Source organism: Triticum urartu, chromosome 4A (genome assembly GCF_056163025.1).
Source record: "Triticum urartu cultivar PI428250 chromosome 4A, HENAU_Tu73, whole genome shotgun sequence".
Classification (NCBI taxonomy): Eukaryota; Viridiplantae; Streptophyta; class Magnoliopsida; order Poales; family Poaceae; genus Triticum; species Triticum urartu.
The window spans coordinates 102,456,600-102,474,816 of NC_141876.1; positions in this window are offsets into that span (position 1 = coordinate 102,456,600).

Genomic DNA, 18,217 nt, shown 5'->3' on the forward strand with positions numbered 1-18,217 from the left:
AGTTTGTCATGCAATGCCTCGTAGTGAGTGCATCGAGCTTGTAAACATGCCTACTCGTTAACTGTTTTGCCGTGCTCCAGTTTTTCACTAAGTCTAAATCTGTTTATGTTTTTGCTATGTTCACATGCTTGCAATTGTATTTTCTGATCCCTTTTGGCTCAAGGTCACTAAGGGACTTTTGTTATATGATTAGAGTAGCTTCTTGTCATGCCTTGCTTTGCCATGATATGTTCCTGTAGCACGTAGTTTTCATGCTCTAAAGATTGCTTCCTGATGATAAATTCCTGATGTGCTGTTAATTTCACTAAGTCTGAAACCTGTTATCATTTGCACTTTTGCCATGATTGTTTGAACCTGTTAATGAGTGAATTAGCCTTAGCTCAGTGTTCATCTTTTGTCAAGCATCATGAGTGGATTCCTGCCATGTATTTTGTTGTCATGTTTGAGTGATGTAGCATGTTTATCATGATGCATTTAGATGGTCACTTGCTGATTATCGCAGACCGGTGCCATATTTGTTTTGCTTGCCATTTCCAAACCATGCATCCGATTTCGGTGATCTTTATATTGATTTCGACCGAAATCAACTCCCCTTTCCAGTGGCACTCTTGGAATTCCATGTTGAGGCCAGGTTCAATCATTCCTTTCCAAATCATGCATATGCATCGCATACCGCATCCTGCATATTATGCCATGTTCATGTGTTGGTTGTTTACTATGTTGTGTGCTTCTTTCCGGTGTTGCTCCTTTGGGTTGGTTCCGTTAAAGTCGCGTTTGTCAGGACCCGTTTGACTACATCCGTTTGCCTTCTTCATGGACTCGTTCTTCTTCCTTGCGGGATTTCAGGCAAGATGACCATACCCTCGAAATCACTTCTATCTTTGCTTGCTAGATGCTCGCTCTTTTGCTATGCCTATGCTACGATACCTACCACTTGCTTATCATGCCTCCCATATTGACATGTCTAGCCTCTAACCCACCATGTCCTAGCAAACCATTGTTTGCCTAAGTTACCGCTTTGCTCAGCCCCTCTTATAGCGTTGTTAGTTGCAGGTGAAGATTGGAGTTTGTTCCTTGTTGGAACATGGATATTTTGTTGGGATATCACAATATCTCTTATTTAACTAATGCATCTATATACTTGGTAAAGGGTGGAAGGCTCGGCCTTATGCCTAGTGTTTTGTTCCACTCTTGCCGCCCTAGTTTCCGTCATATCGGTGTTATGTTCCCGGATTTTACGTTCCTTACATGGTTGGGTTATAATGGGAACCCCTTGACAGTTCGCCTTGAATAAAACTCCTCCAGCAATGCCCAACATTGGTTTTACCATTCGCCACCTAGCCTCTTTTTCCCTTGGGTTCCGCGGACTCAAGGGTCATCTTTATTTAACCCCCCCGGGCCAGTGCTCCTCTGAGTGTTGGTCCAAACTAGAGCCCTTTGCAGCGCCCCCTCGGGGAAACTCGAGGTTTGGTTTTAGTTGTACGGAGCGCTCATCTGAGTGTGCCCTGAGAACGAGATATGTGCAGCTCCTATCGGGATTTGTCGGCACATTCGGGTGGTGTTGCTGGACTTGTTTTACCATTGTCGAGGATGTCTTGTAACCGGGATGCCGAGCCTGATCGGATTGTCTTGGGAGAAGGAATATCCTTCGTTGACTGTGAGAGCTTGTGATGGGCTAAGTTGGGACACCCCTGCAGGGATTTGAACTTTCGAAAGCCGTGCCCGCGGTTATGGGTAGATGTGAATTTGTTAATGTCCGGTTGTAAAAAACCTGAAGTTGATCTTAACTAAAATACACCAACCGCGTGTGTAACTGTGATGGTCTCTTCTCGGCGGAGGGAAGTGGACACAGTGTTGGAGTAATGCTTGACGTAGGTTGTTCTAGGATCACTTCTTGATCATAGTTGTTCGACCGTGCTTTTGCCTTCTCTTCTCACTCTCTTTTGCGAATATGTTAGCCACCATATATGCTAGTCGCTTGCTGCAGCTCCACCTCATACCTTTACCTTACCCATAAGCTTAAATAGTCTTGATCGCGAGGGTGTGAGATTGCTGAGTCCCCGTGACTCATAGATACTTCCAAAGCCAGTTTGCAGGTGCCGATGATACCGTGCAGGTGACGCAACCAAGCTCAAGGAGGAGCTCGATGAAGATCTTGTCCTTTGTGTTGTTTCGTTCTAGTTGAACAGTAGTGGAGCCCTGTTGGGGTCGATCGGGGATCTGTGTAGCATTTGGGGTAGTCTTCTATTATTTTGGTTCCGTAGTAGGACCTTGTGTGTATCTGGATGATGTAATGCTATATTCATGTATTGTGTGAAGTGGCGATTGTAAGCCAACTATGTATCTCTTTCCCTTATGTATTACATGGGTTGTGTGAAGATTACCTCACTTGCGACATTGCTTTCAATGCGGTTATGCCTCTAAGTCGTGCTTCGACACGTGGGAGATATAGCCGCATCGAGGGCGTTACAAGTTGGTAATCAGAGCCTTCCCCGACCTTAGGGCCCCCTGCTTGATCGAATCGTTGGTGTTGTGGAGTCTAGAAAAATGTTTTGAGTCTTATAGGATTATATATATCGGAGAGTAGGATTCTTTTTACTCGTCAGTCCCTTCACCGCTCTGGTGAGGCATCCTGACATAGAGTTTTGACTCTTCTCTTCTCAAATTTCACTAAATTTGTTTTAGGATCACGTGGGTATCTTGGAATCGTTCCGATGGTTTTGTGACAAGAACATTGTTCTTGGTGCCTCCTGGCATTTAGGGGTTGTGGCCGTGTCCCGGGGAGTTGAGCTCCGAGGTGTTGTTGTCACAATTTTATCGTTGAGATTCTGGAATACCTTATTTTTTTCGCCAACATCGAAAATCTCTTTTATGCAGTTGTTGGTGAGATAACCTCGACGCCACCCAGTACTGGGGCGGGAGTTCGGGAGGATTGCCATAACTCGTATAACAGATGCTTTTCGAAGGTTGAGGTAAACGATTTCCGAAGGTTTCTTGGTTATGTGTTGAAGGATGGATACAGCTGGATGTAGGATTTGTTAGTTTTGGGTGAGATATTATGCTTCCCCTGTATCCCCAACACCTGATTGCATAACCGGAAAGGTTCAGGAGTTTATAAGTGGGAATTCAAGTAACTCTTAGGATATCTTTTCGACAGATGTATGATATGAAATTGGGGTTCGACGTCTAGTGGTCCGCCTATCCATGGTTGGTTTTACAGTGGTCTCGTTGTGTCTTAAAGAGTCCTTGGCTATGCCGACTCGGGGACGCTTCATATGTCATGTGCACTGCCTTGTACATGATGGTGCTGTACGATCGAGCCCGTGTAGGCCCCACCACGAAAACTTCGGACGAAATCTCTATCATATGTTTGTTCCGGCTTATTCTGCAAGTCAATCCTTTGTTTTGTTTTGAGTTGTGGTATTCGAGTTGCTTCAATGTCAAATGTTGATTCCATACCTTTCCTAAGCGGTGTTCTCATACTCCGATGTGAATACCAATCCTTCTTGATCTTCGAGATTGTTTTGTCAATCCTTTTTAACCGGTGTGCTTCTCTTCAAGTGGATCCGATCATTTAAACATCCGCAAGATCAAGTATCAGTTCTTCTCAACGGTGTTTGTTTCATCCGTCTCCAAGTTGCCTTTATTTTTCCCGCCCACCCACCCTTTTTCTTCAAGGACTAAGTTTTCTTTATCAAGTATCTATCTTATGATTATGAAGTCGCTCCATTCTTTTCCGTCAATGCTCTTACCCGGTGGTTTTCATGAAGATGCTCTACTAGTTCATCATTCTTCGCTCTCTTTCTTCACCGGTGGAACCAATTCAAGCTTTGTTGATCGTATTCTTTCCTCGTTTCAAATGCCTTCTCATACCAGTGCACCTCATAATAATTCACTTCTCGCTATTCTATCGTTGCGGAGTGCTGAAAATATCTCGGATGATTCGTTTCCATTGTCAATCCGTTCAAGATATTTCGAGGATGTTATCTCATTCAAGCCTTTTAATTCAACCGGTGCAATATCTCTTTTAAATCGTTCTATGGTGTTTCTTTTGAGTGGGCCCTAACCCACAGGTCTTTTCCAGGATCTTACCTGACTCTTCGTATTTTCCCGGAGTTTTTCTCAATTCTTTTTCGAAGTTTGACATAAAAATGATTTATCATCAGTCAAATGCCTTTCTCCAAGATCTTTCAATTCTTTCATTGTTGGTTCAACCTTTCTAATTTTTGTCCCGGAGTGTCTCAACGATTCTTGGTGGTGTTTCTCATCGTCATTTTCAACACTTGAAGACCGAAGAAGAGTTTTTTTCCTACATATCTTACCCGTTCTCTCAAGATTCATGATTCTAGCTTGTTGCCATCCCCTTATAATTATTTTTGATTGTGGGAATTCTTTTCACCCATCCAGAGAAAATTCAGGAGTTTTCTCAGTTTGATTATCCGGAGTCCATAAATTCAGGTTTATTCATTCTTAGTGGTCAATTATCATTCTTCAATCATACCGGTGCATCATTCAAGTATTCTCTTATCACCTCGTGATTTCTAAGCTCTCATGTATCTAGATTGTCTCAAGTATCTTCGTTCATTTCACAATTCTTACCCGGTGATTCATCCCTTTATTTCGTTCATCTCCAATTCTTACGGTGGTTCTTCCAAGTTTCTTCTTCCTTCGTTTATCATACCTACGCATTCCCGCTTTCAAAATCCTACAGGTGGATCCATCAAGACCTTCTCAAGTTGACGCTATATCTATCTTAATTCTTTCTCCGAGAATAAGTAGTATGCCAAATCCGCAGCTTGTCATCAATTTAAAATGGTGAAGGATAAGCTTAACATAATTCTTTTTTTGTTCATCCAAGTGATTAATTCCTTATTCCGGAGGCTCATCAAATTCTCGGTTTCATTTGTTTCATTTTTTCTTTCCCGGAGTTCCAAGCTCTCGCATTTACATCACCACAGAGATCCATCTAAATCATTACAAGGATTCACCTTGTGTTTTCAAATTCTCTTTCTTTTTGTTTGATCATTCCTTTTGTTTTCCGGAGTTCTTCATGGAGGCCCATCATGGTGGTTCATCAAAGGATTTATTCCCTTCTCCAAGTGTTCATTGAGATTCTTTTCAGAGTAGCTCAAGTTTTGTTCATCCTGCAATCCGGAGTGCAATTCTTTCTACCGTATCATCGGAGGGGATATTATGTCATTCTTGATAATTTGAGTTCATGTTTAATGATTCACATGTTGTTAAGAACGAGGTATTTTAAATCCATCAACCTCTTCGTTGGGGTTATCTTGTGTCATGTTTCACCTAAAGCCTTCCCTAAGGATTGTTCCTATCTTCTCCGTTCTTTTGTTCCAACGATCCAACTTCTATTCTTTCTCCCAGAGGTCTAGCGATGTTGCTCTTTTCACCCCTCATCTCGGTTTGTCAAGACCATATTCTTTCCTTTGCTAATCCTTTTCCAACCGGAGTGTCGTGTTTTCATTCAAGTATCTTCTCATCTTATCAAGTTCTTATTTAATTCCTTTTCTTTTCAATCGGAGTGCTGCCCGAAATTGTTCTTCCATGTTCCTCTTGTCTAACGGAGTGTTTTCAACTTCATTCATCTTCATTGTATTCTTTTCTTGAAATGGCTTAACCTTTTCAAGGTTCTTTGGTCTCACTTGTTTGTCAAAGAAGCAACTTAGTTTTACATATTCTTTTCTCTTCTGTTTTTCCCTTTGGTGCCATTCTAGATCTTGGGACGAGATCCTGTCGTAGTGGTGGAGTGTTGTGACGCCCCGAGACCGATGTGCCAGGTGTCCTCCAGTTATTCGCTGTTGTTGCCTTGTCATTTCTTGCATGTCATATCATGTCATCACGTGCATTTCATTTGCATACATGTTCGTCTCATGCATCCGAGCATTTTCCCCGTTGTCCGTTTTGCAATCCGGCGCTGCTATCTCACCCGGTGTCCCTTTCTACCTCTTTTCGTGTGCAGGTGTTAAAAAATTTCGGATTGGACCGAGACATTTCATGCGGCCTTGGTTTACTACCGGTAGACCGCCTGTCAAGTTTCGTGCCATTTGGACTTCGTTTGATACTCCAGCGGTTAACCGAGAGACCGAAAAGGCCTCGTGTGTGTTGTAGCCCAACACCCCTCCAAAGTGTCCCAAAACCCACCTAAACCTCCTCCATCATCTCGGTCGTTTGATCACGATCGCGTGGCCGGAAACCGCACCTCATTTGGACTCTCCTAGCTCCCTCTACCTATATATATGTGGCTTCCCCCGAAATTTTCGCGCATGAAACCCTAGCTCCTCCTACCTCGCGCCACCAGACAAAATCTCCCCGCGTCGGACATGTCCGCGTCGCCGCCTCCAGCCAACTGGAGCTCGCCACCTCACCGCCGCCGCCCTCTCTCTCCTCCCACAGCGCCAGGCCCGCCGGGCCCGGATCGGGCCCGCGGAGCCCATCCCACCGCCGCCGCGTCCCTGGCCGCCCCCGCGCTGGTCCCGTCTCCCGCGCTGCCGCCCTTCGTCGGGGATCGCCGCCGCACGCCTCCTCGCCGGCGCTGGCCACCGCGCACCGCCGCCCGCCGGTGACCCGCGCCCTCGTCGCCGGCGCAAGCACCCCGCCGCCCGGCGCCCTGCCGAACCTCGCCTCCACCTTCCCGTGCCCAACCACCACCGCCGTGCCCGGATCCGGCGCCGTCCGACCAGACCTGGCCATCCCCGCCGCCGGATCTCCTCCTCGCCGGCGTCCAAGCTCGCCGGAGTCCGCGCCCACCTCGCCGGAATCCGCTCCAGATCCGATCCGGCAAGGTGGATCAGATACACCAATTCCCTGAACCAAACACCCTCGCCCAGATCCAGATCCCTCCGTCCCGCATGTCTCAGTCCCGGGTTGACTTTCTCGGAGAGGTCTAAATTTCGTCTAAGTCCCAGTAATTTTATGCACTTTTCATCGCATCATAACTCCCTCATCGTAGCTCCGATTCGCGCGTGTAGCATATCAAAATGTTCGTCTCGACGAGTACATCATTTCATCTCATTGCATCATTTTCATTTGAGCTCATCTTGATGCCCGAAATACTGTTGGAAGAGGGCTATATGAGGAATATGTCAGATCTGTTTCAGCAAATGGCCTTTTGTCATTTTTGCCATGATTAATGTGTGTATGCTATGATCCTGAGCTCTACATGTGTTTTGTAGATTGCCATGCCATCTTTACAGGGGTGTATGCCATGTATTTTTGTGATCTATGTGGTGACTAGCACAAGCATGCAAAGTAGCTTACTCGATGATGCTGATTTCAGTGACTTAGAATTTCACTAAGTCCTTGCCCTGTCATTATTTTTATGCCATATGTTCATGTTGTTTCCTAGTGATCCGTGCCTCTTTTGAGGATGATCAGCAAGGATGTTTTGTTAATATTGTTGTGCTCTATCCATCCATGTCTTTGTTTGCAATTATGGAGCACCCTAGCTTGAGTCAGTCGAGCTCTACTTTTGGTATAAATTGTTCCTGGCAGATCGTTAACATGTTTAGCGATTTTGCCAAGGTTGTCGTAGTTGATCTGTGCATGCTATATTGTTGTTCTTGCCATGTCTAGCTTCTATGCCATGTCTATTTGCTGGGTGTATGCTTAGTTTGTCATGCAATGCCTCGTAGTGAGTGCATCGAGCTTGTAAACATGCCTACTCGTTAACTGTTTTGCCGTGCTCCAGTTTTTCACTAAGTCTAAATCTGTTTATGTTTTTGCTATGTTCACATGCTTGCAATTGTATTTTCTGATCCCTTTTGGCTCAAGGTCACTAAGGGACTTTTGTTATATGATTAGAGTAGCTTCTTGTCATGCCTTGCTTTGCCATGATATGTTCCTGTAGCACGTAGTTTTCATGCTCTAAAGATTGCTTCCTGATGATAAATTCCTGATGTGCTGTTAATTTCACTAAGTCTGAAACCTGTTATCATTTGCACTTTTGCCATGATTGTTTGAACCTGTTAATGAGTGAATTAGCCTTAGCTCAGTGTTCATCTTTTGTCAAGCATCATGAGTGGATTTCTGACATGTATTTTTTTGTCATGTTTGAGTGATGTAGCATGTTTATCATGATGCATTTAGATGGCCACTTGCTGATTATCGCAGACCGGCGCCATATTTGTTTTGCTTGCCATTTCCAAACCGTGCATCCGATTTTGGTGATCTTTATATCGATTTCAACCGAAATCAACTCCCCTTTCCAGTGGCACTCTTGGAATTCCATGTTGAGGCCAGGTTCAATCATTCCTTTCCAAATCATGCATATGCATCACATACCGCATCCCGCATATTATGCCATGTTCATGTGTTGGTTGTTTACTATGTTGTGTGCTTCTTTCCGGTGTTGCTTCTTCGGGTTGGTTCCATTAAAGTCGCGTTTGTCAGGACCCGTTCGACTACGTCCGTTTTCCTTCTTCATGGACTCGTTCTTCTTCCTTGCGGGATTTCAGGCAAGATGACCATACCCTCGAAATCACTTCTATCTTTGCTTGCTAGATGCTCGCTCTTTTGCTATGCCTATGCTACGATACCTACCACTTGCTTATCATGCCTCCCATATTGCCATGTCCAGCCTCTAACCCACCATGTCCTAGCAAACCATTGTTTGGCTATGTTGCCGCTTTACTCAGCCCCTCTTATAGCGTTGTTAGTTGCAGGTGAAGATTGGAGTTTGTTCCTTGTTGGAACATGGATATTTTGTTGGGATATCACAATATCTCTTATTTAACTAATGCATCTATATACTTGGTAAAGGGTGGAAGGCTCGGCCTTATGCCTAGTGTTTTGTTCCACTCTTGCCGCCCTAGTTTCCATCATATCGGTGTTATGTTCCTGGATTTTGCGTTCCTTACACGGTTGGGTTATAATGGGAACCCCTTGATAGTTCGCCTTGAATAAAACTCCTCCAGTAATGCCCAATATTGGTTTTACCATTCGCCACCTAACCTCTTTTTCCCTTGGGTTCCGCGGACTCAAGGGTCATCTTTATTTAAACCCCCCGGGCCAGTGCTCCTTTGAGTGTTGGTCATCTTTATTTAAACCCCCCCGGGCTTGCTCTTGCTCCCCATTGGGCATTGAATACATTTCAATAATGGCCTGAAAGAAAGCAGAGAGAGAACAAAGTCAGTCGACACAGTATAGGCAGCTGCACGAGTCAATTCAGATTACAAGCAAAAGCCCAGAATCAAACCTTCTCTGGTACATGGGAATGGACAAATGGAGGAACTCTCCTGGCTCCCCTGGGGTTGTCCTTGTTTCCAGTCAGGCCCGACAGCCACTTCTCCAGTGTGTCATCGTCGACCTCCTCCGGGTGGATCCGAGTGGAGTCTTCAAGACCCGAATACATCCACACCGGGTGGTCTCGGGCTCGAAGAGGCTGGATGTGCCGCTGAACGAATACCTCCAAGTGATACATACCGGTGACACCGTCACGGATAAGCTGGACCACTCGCTCGACCAAAACCCTCACCTGCGCCTTCTCCTCCACTTTACAGTAAAACCAGGTCGACTGCCATCCGCGAACTGAGTCGGGAAGAATCATTGCCGGAAAGGAGCTTTTTCCTCTCATATGGATACCAAGACCCCACACATCTGGATCACTTGAGTCCTCTCGTCACTCAGATTAGCCTTTTTCACTGTCTGGGAGCGACAGGTGAAAATATGCTTGAAAAGACCCCAGTGAGGGCGGCAACCCAGGAAATTCTCACACAAAGAAATGAAAGCGGCGAGATAAATGATTGTGCTGGGAGTAAAATGGTGGAGTTGTGCCCCAAAGAAATTCAGAAATCCTCGAAAGAAAGGGTGAGGAGGCAAGGAAAATCCACAGTCGACGTGGGTGGCAAGAAGAACGCGCTCACCCTCCTGGGGTTGCGGCTCGGATTCCTTCCCCGGAAGCCGCGCTGAGTCATAGGGGATCAGCCCTCCCTCGGCCGGGTCGTCAAGGTTGTCCTGGGTGAGCTTCGAGTGGATCCAGTCGCCCTGAATCCAGCCCTTCGGCAGGCCGATTCGCGAGGAGGATCCGCCCCGGCTGGTCGCCTTCCCCTTCGACTTCGCCGTCGCCTTCTTCGCCCGCTCCAGAGCCGCTGTCTTCTCCTTCCCCATCATCGCCGGCGAGACGCGTGCAGAACGGTGGCGCGAGGGCGAGAGCGGGCGCAGCGGAGGAGCGTGAAGAGGAGAAGAGATAATGGGGACGCACTGTTCGGGGAACCCCGGTCCAACGCCTTATATGAGGCAGCTTCCGAGTGGCTGACTAGTAGGCCCGGGCGGTTCTGTCAAATCCCGTAACGATCGCGCGCGCGATACGTGGCAAAAAAGGTGGCGCGGGGATCGAGGCAGCTCCGCTCTATCCCATCCAATTACTGCGGCCTCCCCCGTCCCGCGCACTTCCCAAAATTCGGATCCCACAAAATCTGCGGGCAGCGGAACAACTTGACAGACCAAAGATCTCCTCCGCACCGTCACTCGGAGCCTTTCAAGTAAAGAAACTCACTCGACAAAACCCTAAGAATGGATCAAGGCGACTGGAAAGGAAGTCGCTGTCATCGCTCAGGTTCATTGATCCGAAACAAGAATCACGGCATGAAAAATGAGTCGGAGAAGTGCTCAATCCCTTTCCCACTCAAACCTCAATCCATTCGGGGGCTAATGATGAAGCTATGTACCTAGGGTAGGGGCATGGGCCTGTCCAAACTGACCTACCCAAGGACATCTCCAGAAGAAAACATCTTTCAGTCGACTTAGAGGTGTTCCACTCGACAGACTCAAAGATACTCGACCAAGAAGCAACCACTCGACCAAGACCAAGCCACTCGACAGTCAGGAGACTGAAAGGCACTCCGCATGACAACGGTCGGTTATTAAGTAGCTTTTATGGTCATCATAACACTTTATTACTAGCGTTACCAGTAATGCCCTGCCTTAATGTACATTGAACCCTTTGTAACGTGGGATGGCTGGGGTCCTGGCGCACTCTATATAAGCCACCCCCTCCTCCGAGACAAGGGTTCGCACGTATGTAATTCATACACACATAATCCAGTCGACCGCCTCCGGGCTCCGAGACGTAGGGCTATTACTTCCTCCGAGAAGGGCCTGAACTCGTAAACCATGCGTTCTTACAACTTCTCCATAGCTAAGATCTTGCCTCTCCATACTTACCCCCCTACACTATTGTCAGACTTAGAACCACGACAGTTGGCGCCCACCGTGGGGTCGGTGTTTTAGAGTTTTGTCGGATGAGTTGCGACCTTTTCCGACCCGAATCATCATGGTTTTTGGCGGAGTTTTGGTGGAGGGCCACGAGATCCGTCTCGGCGCACTCACGTTCATCGCCGATGACTCTGCTTGGCTTCAGGAGGCTCCGCTCGACGTGGACGCGCTCCCTGTTTGCGGGGCAACACACTTTAGCGCGTGCGTCCGCGGCGTTCTCCTGTGGCAACCGTCGACCCCCTACCGGTCGGCTCCTGTGTTGTCCTCCCTCCCTGTTTCCCGTCGGCGCAAGCGCTCCGGTCGGTCGAGACTTCAGCGGTGGGTGAGACACGCGGTGGCACGCAAGCCGGCCACCCCTCAAGTTGTGGCGATCGAGCCCGATGAATCCCTCTACGGCCTTTTCGACTGGCTCCGCAGAGACCGCATCCGAGTGCGACAGCAGCGATCCGGCGGCGGAGGTTCTGATGGTCGATGGACCGCCCAGTCCTCCCGGTTTTCCCCGCACCGACGGAGGCGCGGGTGGAGGCGACCTGTCACGTCCCCATGAGGAGTATCTTCCCGAGCCTCTCACATCGCTGCAGAGAGAAGAACTTCGCCGCCGGAACATGGATGCACTGCATACTCCTATCGTTGGAGAAACCCCCAAGGCTCGCGCCTTGGAAGACGCGCGCCTGGCAAACTTGGCCGAGCGCGCTCGACTGGAGAACCTTCAGCGGGCACTCGACGAGCGTGCGCGACAACGGGTTCCCGAATCTAGTTGACGTCAGCTCTTCCCGCCCCCGCAGGTATATCGAACTCCGATTCAGAATTTAGCAGCTGCAACCCGTATAGTAGAGTCGATTCAGCCTTCCCAGTCGGAGGCTGGCAGAGGCTTGCTGCAGATCAGAGCGTTACTCCGGGCAGCAGGAGACCAGAATTCCGCTGTTTCTTAGTCGCGGAACAGGATTCATAGCAGATTTGTTGCCGCAGACACAGTCTAGTTGGCTCATAGCCCAAGATCGCCCCCGAGGCGTGAGGGACGTGGAGACCGGCGTAATCAATATGGGAACCATGAGCAGTATGATCGCCGAGTCGATCGTGACGGTCGACGTCGAGTGCCCACCCCTCCCCCAAGGAGCGGGTCGTATGTGCCACGCCAGCAGGATGACAGGCGCCCGCATAGTGTTGGGCGAAGGATTCCAGTCGACCCCAGGGAGCCAGGCTTTGATGCGAGATCCATTCTCGTTTAGGGTTTGGTCGACAGGAACAGAGCTCACCGAGAAGGTCACGACAGAGATGCACAGACCAACAGCAGAGTACATGTTCCGGGGCCAGAGTGCTTTAGCAGAGCCATCAGGGCCGCTGTGATTCCTCCGAACTTTAGGTTGGCGACTGGAGTCAGTAAGTTCACTGGCGAGTCCAAGCCCGATACTTGGCTTGAGGACTACCGAGTGGCCGTCCAGATTGGCGGCGGCAATGATGAAGTGGCCATGAAGCACCTTCCTCTCATGTTGGAGGGCTCGGCCAGAGCGTGGCTGAACCAGTTAGCGCCTGGCAGCATTTACACTTGGGAAGATCTTTCCCGAGTGTTTGTCACCACATTTGAAGGCACATGCAAGCGACCGGCAGGGCTGACGGAACTGCGGTCTTGCATGCAGAAGCGGAATGAAACTTTGAGGGATTACATCCAGAGGTGGATCACGTTACATCACACGGTGGAGAATGTTCCCGACCACCAAGCAGTTTGTGCCTTCAAAGAAGGCGTCAAGTACAGAGAACTGAATCTGAAATTCGGTCGAACCAGAGATATGTCCCTGAATCGGATGATGGAGATTGCCACCAAGTACGCTAATGGTGAAGATGAGGATCGACTCAGGAGTGGCAAGCTCAAGTCAGTCGCCCAAGAAACCGGAGGAAATTCCAATCGGAAACAGAAGCGGAAAGCCGAGCCAGCTGCTCCCGGGGAAGCCTTGGCTGTAACCCAAGGAAAGTTTAAAGGGAAACCTAAAGGGCCTTGGAACCCCAAGAAGGTTAAAGACCAGGACGGAAATGATGTGTTGGATTTACCATGTCTCGTCCACACAAAGTAAGATGAAGAGGGTAATTTCATTTACCCGAAACATACCACTCGGCAGTGTCGACTCTTGATCCAGCAGTTCCAGGGCAAGCAGCCCAAAGATAAGGAAAAGGAGTCGGACAAAGTTGAGGACAAGGAAGATAGTGACGACGGATACCCTCAGGTCAATTCCACTCTGATGATTTTTGCTGATGTTGAAAGCAAAAGTCGACTGAAAGTTATTAACCGAGAGGTGAATATGGTCGCTCCGACGACACCCAGTTATCTGAAATGGTCTCAGACTGCCATAACATTCGACCGGTCCGATCACCCAACGCACATCGCCACCCCTGGGAGGCAAGCTTTGGTGGTCGACCCAGTTGTTGAAGGCACTCGACTGACCAAAGTCCTGATAGATGGTGGCAGTGGTTTGAACATATTGTATGCTAAGACATTGAAAGGGATGGGCATTCCGATGTCCAGACTCAGTGCCAGCAACATGAGTTTCCATGGAGTCATTCCTGGGAAGAAGGTGAGTCACTCGGCCAGATTGCTCTTGATGTGGTTTTCGGTGATTCCAAAAATTACCGCAAAGAAAAGTTGACATTTGAAGTCGTAGACTTCCAGAGTGCCTACCACACTATTTTGGGCAGGCCGACTTATGCACGCTTCATGGCCCGACCATGTTATGTGTATCTCAAATTGAAGATGCCCGGCCCCAAAGGTGTGATCACTATCACGGGCAATCGGAAGAAAGCGGAAGAATGTTTTCAGAAAGGTTCGAAGATCGCTGATGCTCAGATGGCAGTGGTGGAGTTGCAGGAATACCAGAAGACTGCAGACCCGAGTGATTTGTTGCGAGCCAAGAAGCCTGCTACAGAATCAACTTTTCGGTCGACTGGCGATACAAAGACAGCTCACATCCACCCGACCGACCCCAGCGCTGCTCCAACTCATATCTCGACAACACTCGACTCCAAATAGGAAGAAGCGCTCATCCAGTTCCTCCATGAGAACTGGGACATTTTCGCATGGAAACCTTCTGACATGTCGGGTGTTCCCAGGGAGCTGGCTGAGCACCGCCTAAGAGTCGACTCAAAAGTAAAACCTGTCAAGGAACATCTCCGACGGTCCGCCGTCCAGAAGAGAAAGGCCATTGGTGAGGAGGTGGCTCGGCTCTTAGCAGCGGAGTTCATCCGAGAAATCTACCACTCCGAGTGGCTCACCAACGTTGTCATGGTCCCCAAGAAGGACAAATCACTTCGCATGTGCATTGACTTTAAACATATCAATCGGGCCTGCCCGAAAGATCATTTTCCTCTCCCCCGCATCGACCAGATAGTCGACTCGACTGCGGGATGTGAGCGACTGTCTTTTTTAGACGCCTATTCCGGGTACCATCAGATCCGTCTGTATGGGCCTGACGAGATCAAAACAGCTTTCATCACTCCATTCAGGTGCTTCTGTTATGTTACCATGCCATTCGGCCTCAAGAATGCCGGGGCCACGTTCATGAGGATGATTCAGAAGTGTTTGCTCACCCAAATCAGTCGGAATGTGGAGGCGTACATGGATGATATTGTGGTCAAGTCACGGAAGGGTTCCGACCTGCTGACTGACCTTGCTGAAACCTTTGCCAACCTCAGAAGGTATGATATCAAGCTTAATCCATCAAAATGCACATTCGGAGTTCTTGGCGGAAAATTACTCAGTTTTCTCGTTTCCGAACGGGGAATCGACGCCAATCCAGAAAAAGTCGGTACTATACTCCGAATGAAAAGTCTTGTGCGAATGCATGATGTCCAGAGGCTTACTGGTTGCTTGGCGCCCTAAGTTGATTCATATCTCGTCTCGGTGAAAAGGCATTGCCTCTTTACCGATTGATGAAGAAGTCCGACAAGTTCGAGTGGACTCCTGAAGCTGACGCAGCGTTTGCAGAGCTCAAAACTCCGCTCTCCACCCAGCCGGTGCTTGCTGCCCCAATCAGCAAGGAGCCTTTGCTGCTTTACATTGCAGCCACAGGACAAGTCGTCAGTATGGTACTTACGGTCGAGCGGGAAGAAGAAGGAAAAACCTTCAAAGTTCAGCGCCCAGTATATTATATTTCTGAAGTCTTGACCCCATCGAAGCAAAGATATCCTCATTATCAGAAGCTTGTATATGGGATTTATATGACCACAAAGAAAGTTGCTCACTACTTCTCTGATCATTCCATTACAGTCGTCAGTGACGCTCCATTGTCAGAGATCCTGCATAACAGGGACGCAACTAGTCGAGTGCCAAAATGGGCGATTGAACTCCTTCCTCTAGATATCAAGTTTGAGGCAAAGAAAGCTATCAAGTCCCAGGCAATCGCGGATTTCGTCGCCGAGTGGATTGAACAGCAACTGCCGACTCAAGTTCACTCGGAGCATTGGACCATGTTCTTCGACGGTTCCAAGATGCTGAATGGTTCCGGCGCCAGAGTGGTGTTGGTCTCCCCCAGAGGAGATAAACTCAGATATGTTCTTCAAATCCACTTTGATTCCTCTAACAACGAGGCAGAATACGAAGCACTTTTATATGGGTTGCGCATGGCCATTTCACTCGGCGTCCGTCGCCTCATGGTCTATGGCGACTCAGATTTGGTGGTTAATCAGGTGATGAAGGAATGGGACGTCAGAAGTCCAGCCATGACTGGTTATTGCAATGCAGTGAGAAAGCTGGAGAAGAAATTTGAGGGGTTAGAGCTTCATCACATACCCCGACTGAAAAATCAAGCAGCTGATGATCTGGCAAAAATAGGTTCCAAAAGAGAAGCCATTCCCAGCAATGTGTTTTTGGAACACATCCACACACCATCAGTTTAGGAGGATCCCTTCACTGAAGAGGTCCTGCAACCAAAAAGCGCCACGGATCCGACTGAAGTTGAAGTTCCAGCTGTGGTCGAGCTGATCATGAAAGTCTTGGTCATCACTCCCGTCTGGACAGTACCGTACATCACGTACATCCTAAGGAAAGAACTCCCAGAAGACGAAGAAGAGGCTCGACAGATCGTCCGTCGATCCAAGGCCTTTACAGTCATAAAGGGACAATTATATAGAGAAAGCGCGACTGGGGTCAGCCAGAAGTGTATTACACTAGAAGAAGGTCAGATGATCCTTAATGATATCCACTCGGGGACCTGTGGTCATCATGCGTCCTCTCGGACCATTGTGGCTAAAGCATACCGAGCGGGGTTCTACTGGCCAAGAGCCAATGAGATGGCAAAAGAGATAGTCGACAAATGTGAAGGATGTCAGTATTACTCCAATATGTCGCACAAGCCCGCGTCAGCCCTGAAAACCATTCCACTCGTTTGGCCCTTCGTTGTTTGGGGGCTGGACATGGTTGGACCACTGAGAACAGGCAGGAGCGGCTTCACTCATGTACTGGTAGCGGTCGACAAGTTCACCAAATGGATTGAAGCCAAGCCTATCAAGAATCTTGATGCTTGCACCACTATCAGTTTCATCAGAGAGTTGATATTCAGATATGGAGTTCCGCACAGCATCATCACCGACAACGGGTCAAACTTCGATTCCGACAAATTCAGGGCCTTTTGCGCCTCTCAGGGCACTCGGGTCGACTATGCTTCGGTCGCTCACCCCCAGTCGAATGGGCAAGCAGAAAGGGCGAACGGCCTAATTCTCAAAGGACTGAAGCCCCGATTGATGCGCAATCTCAAGCACGCAGCAGGTGCATGGGTCGACGAGCTTCCATCAGTCCTTTGGGGATTAAGGACAACCCTGAATCGATCGACCGGAAGAACCCCATTCTTTCTGGTCTACGGAGCCGAGGCAGTCTTACCGAGTGACCTGCTTCACAACGCCCCCCCGAGTCGAACTCTACTTTGAAGATGAAGCAGAACAAGCCCGGCAGGACGCAGTCGACCTCCTGGAAGAAGAAAGAGAAATGGCCTTGATTCGATTGACCATCTATCAGCAAGACTTGCGTCGATTCCATGCCAGAAACATGAAGAGTCGAGCCTTCCAAGAAGGAGACTTAGTCCTCCGAGTGGATCAGCAGAAACCACACAAACTTGCTCCTACTTGGGAAGGCCCCTTCATAGTCACCAGAGTCCTCCACAATGGAGCATACCACCTCTACAATGTCGATCGCCAGATTGATGAGCCACGAGCCTGAAATGCGGAGCTACTCCGCCCCTTTTACACTTGAATTATCATTCAGATAAGATGTAATAAGAAAAAACTACTGTAGTTTATTTATCAAAAGACAAGAGCATTATAATTTTCCCAGTGATTATTATTATTTTTGTTTACGTAAGAAATCCCCCAGTGGGTGGCTTAGCTGTGAATCCACTTCGCCTAAGTTTATAAAAATGATTTCCTACCGAGTGGTGAGCCAGCCTCCCACTCGGAGTCTTAGCTGCGAATCCGTTTCACCTAAGTTCGAAAAAAATCCTACCGAGTGGAGAGCAGCCCTCCCACTCGGGGGCTTAGCTGCAGTCCAGTACTCGCCTAAGTTCTCTCACTTGAGGACTTAGCTGCAGTCAGGCACTCGCCTAAGTTTGAAAAAATCCTATCGAGTGGAGAGCAACCCTCCCACTCGGGGGCTTAGCTGCAGTCCAGTACTCGCCTAAGTTCTCTCACTTGAGGACTTAGCTGCAGTCAGGCACTCGCCTAAGTTTGAAAAAAATCCTACCGAGTGGAGAGCAGCCCTCCCACTCGGGGGCTTAGCTGCAGTCCAATACTCGCCTAAGTTATCTCACTTGAGGACTTAGCTGCAGTCAGGCACTCGCCTAAGTTTGAAAAAATCCTACCAAGTGGAGAGCAGCCCTCCCACTCGGGGGCTTAGCTGCAGTCCAATGCTCGCCTAAGTTCTCTCACTTGAGGACTTAGCTGCAATCAGGCACTCGCCTAAGTTTGAAAAAATCCTACCGAGTGGAGAGCAGCCCTCCCACTCGGGGGCTTA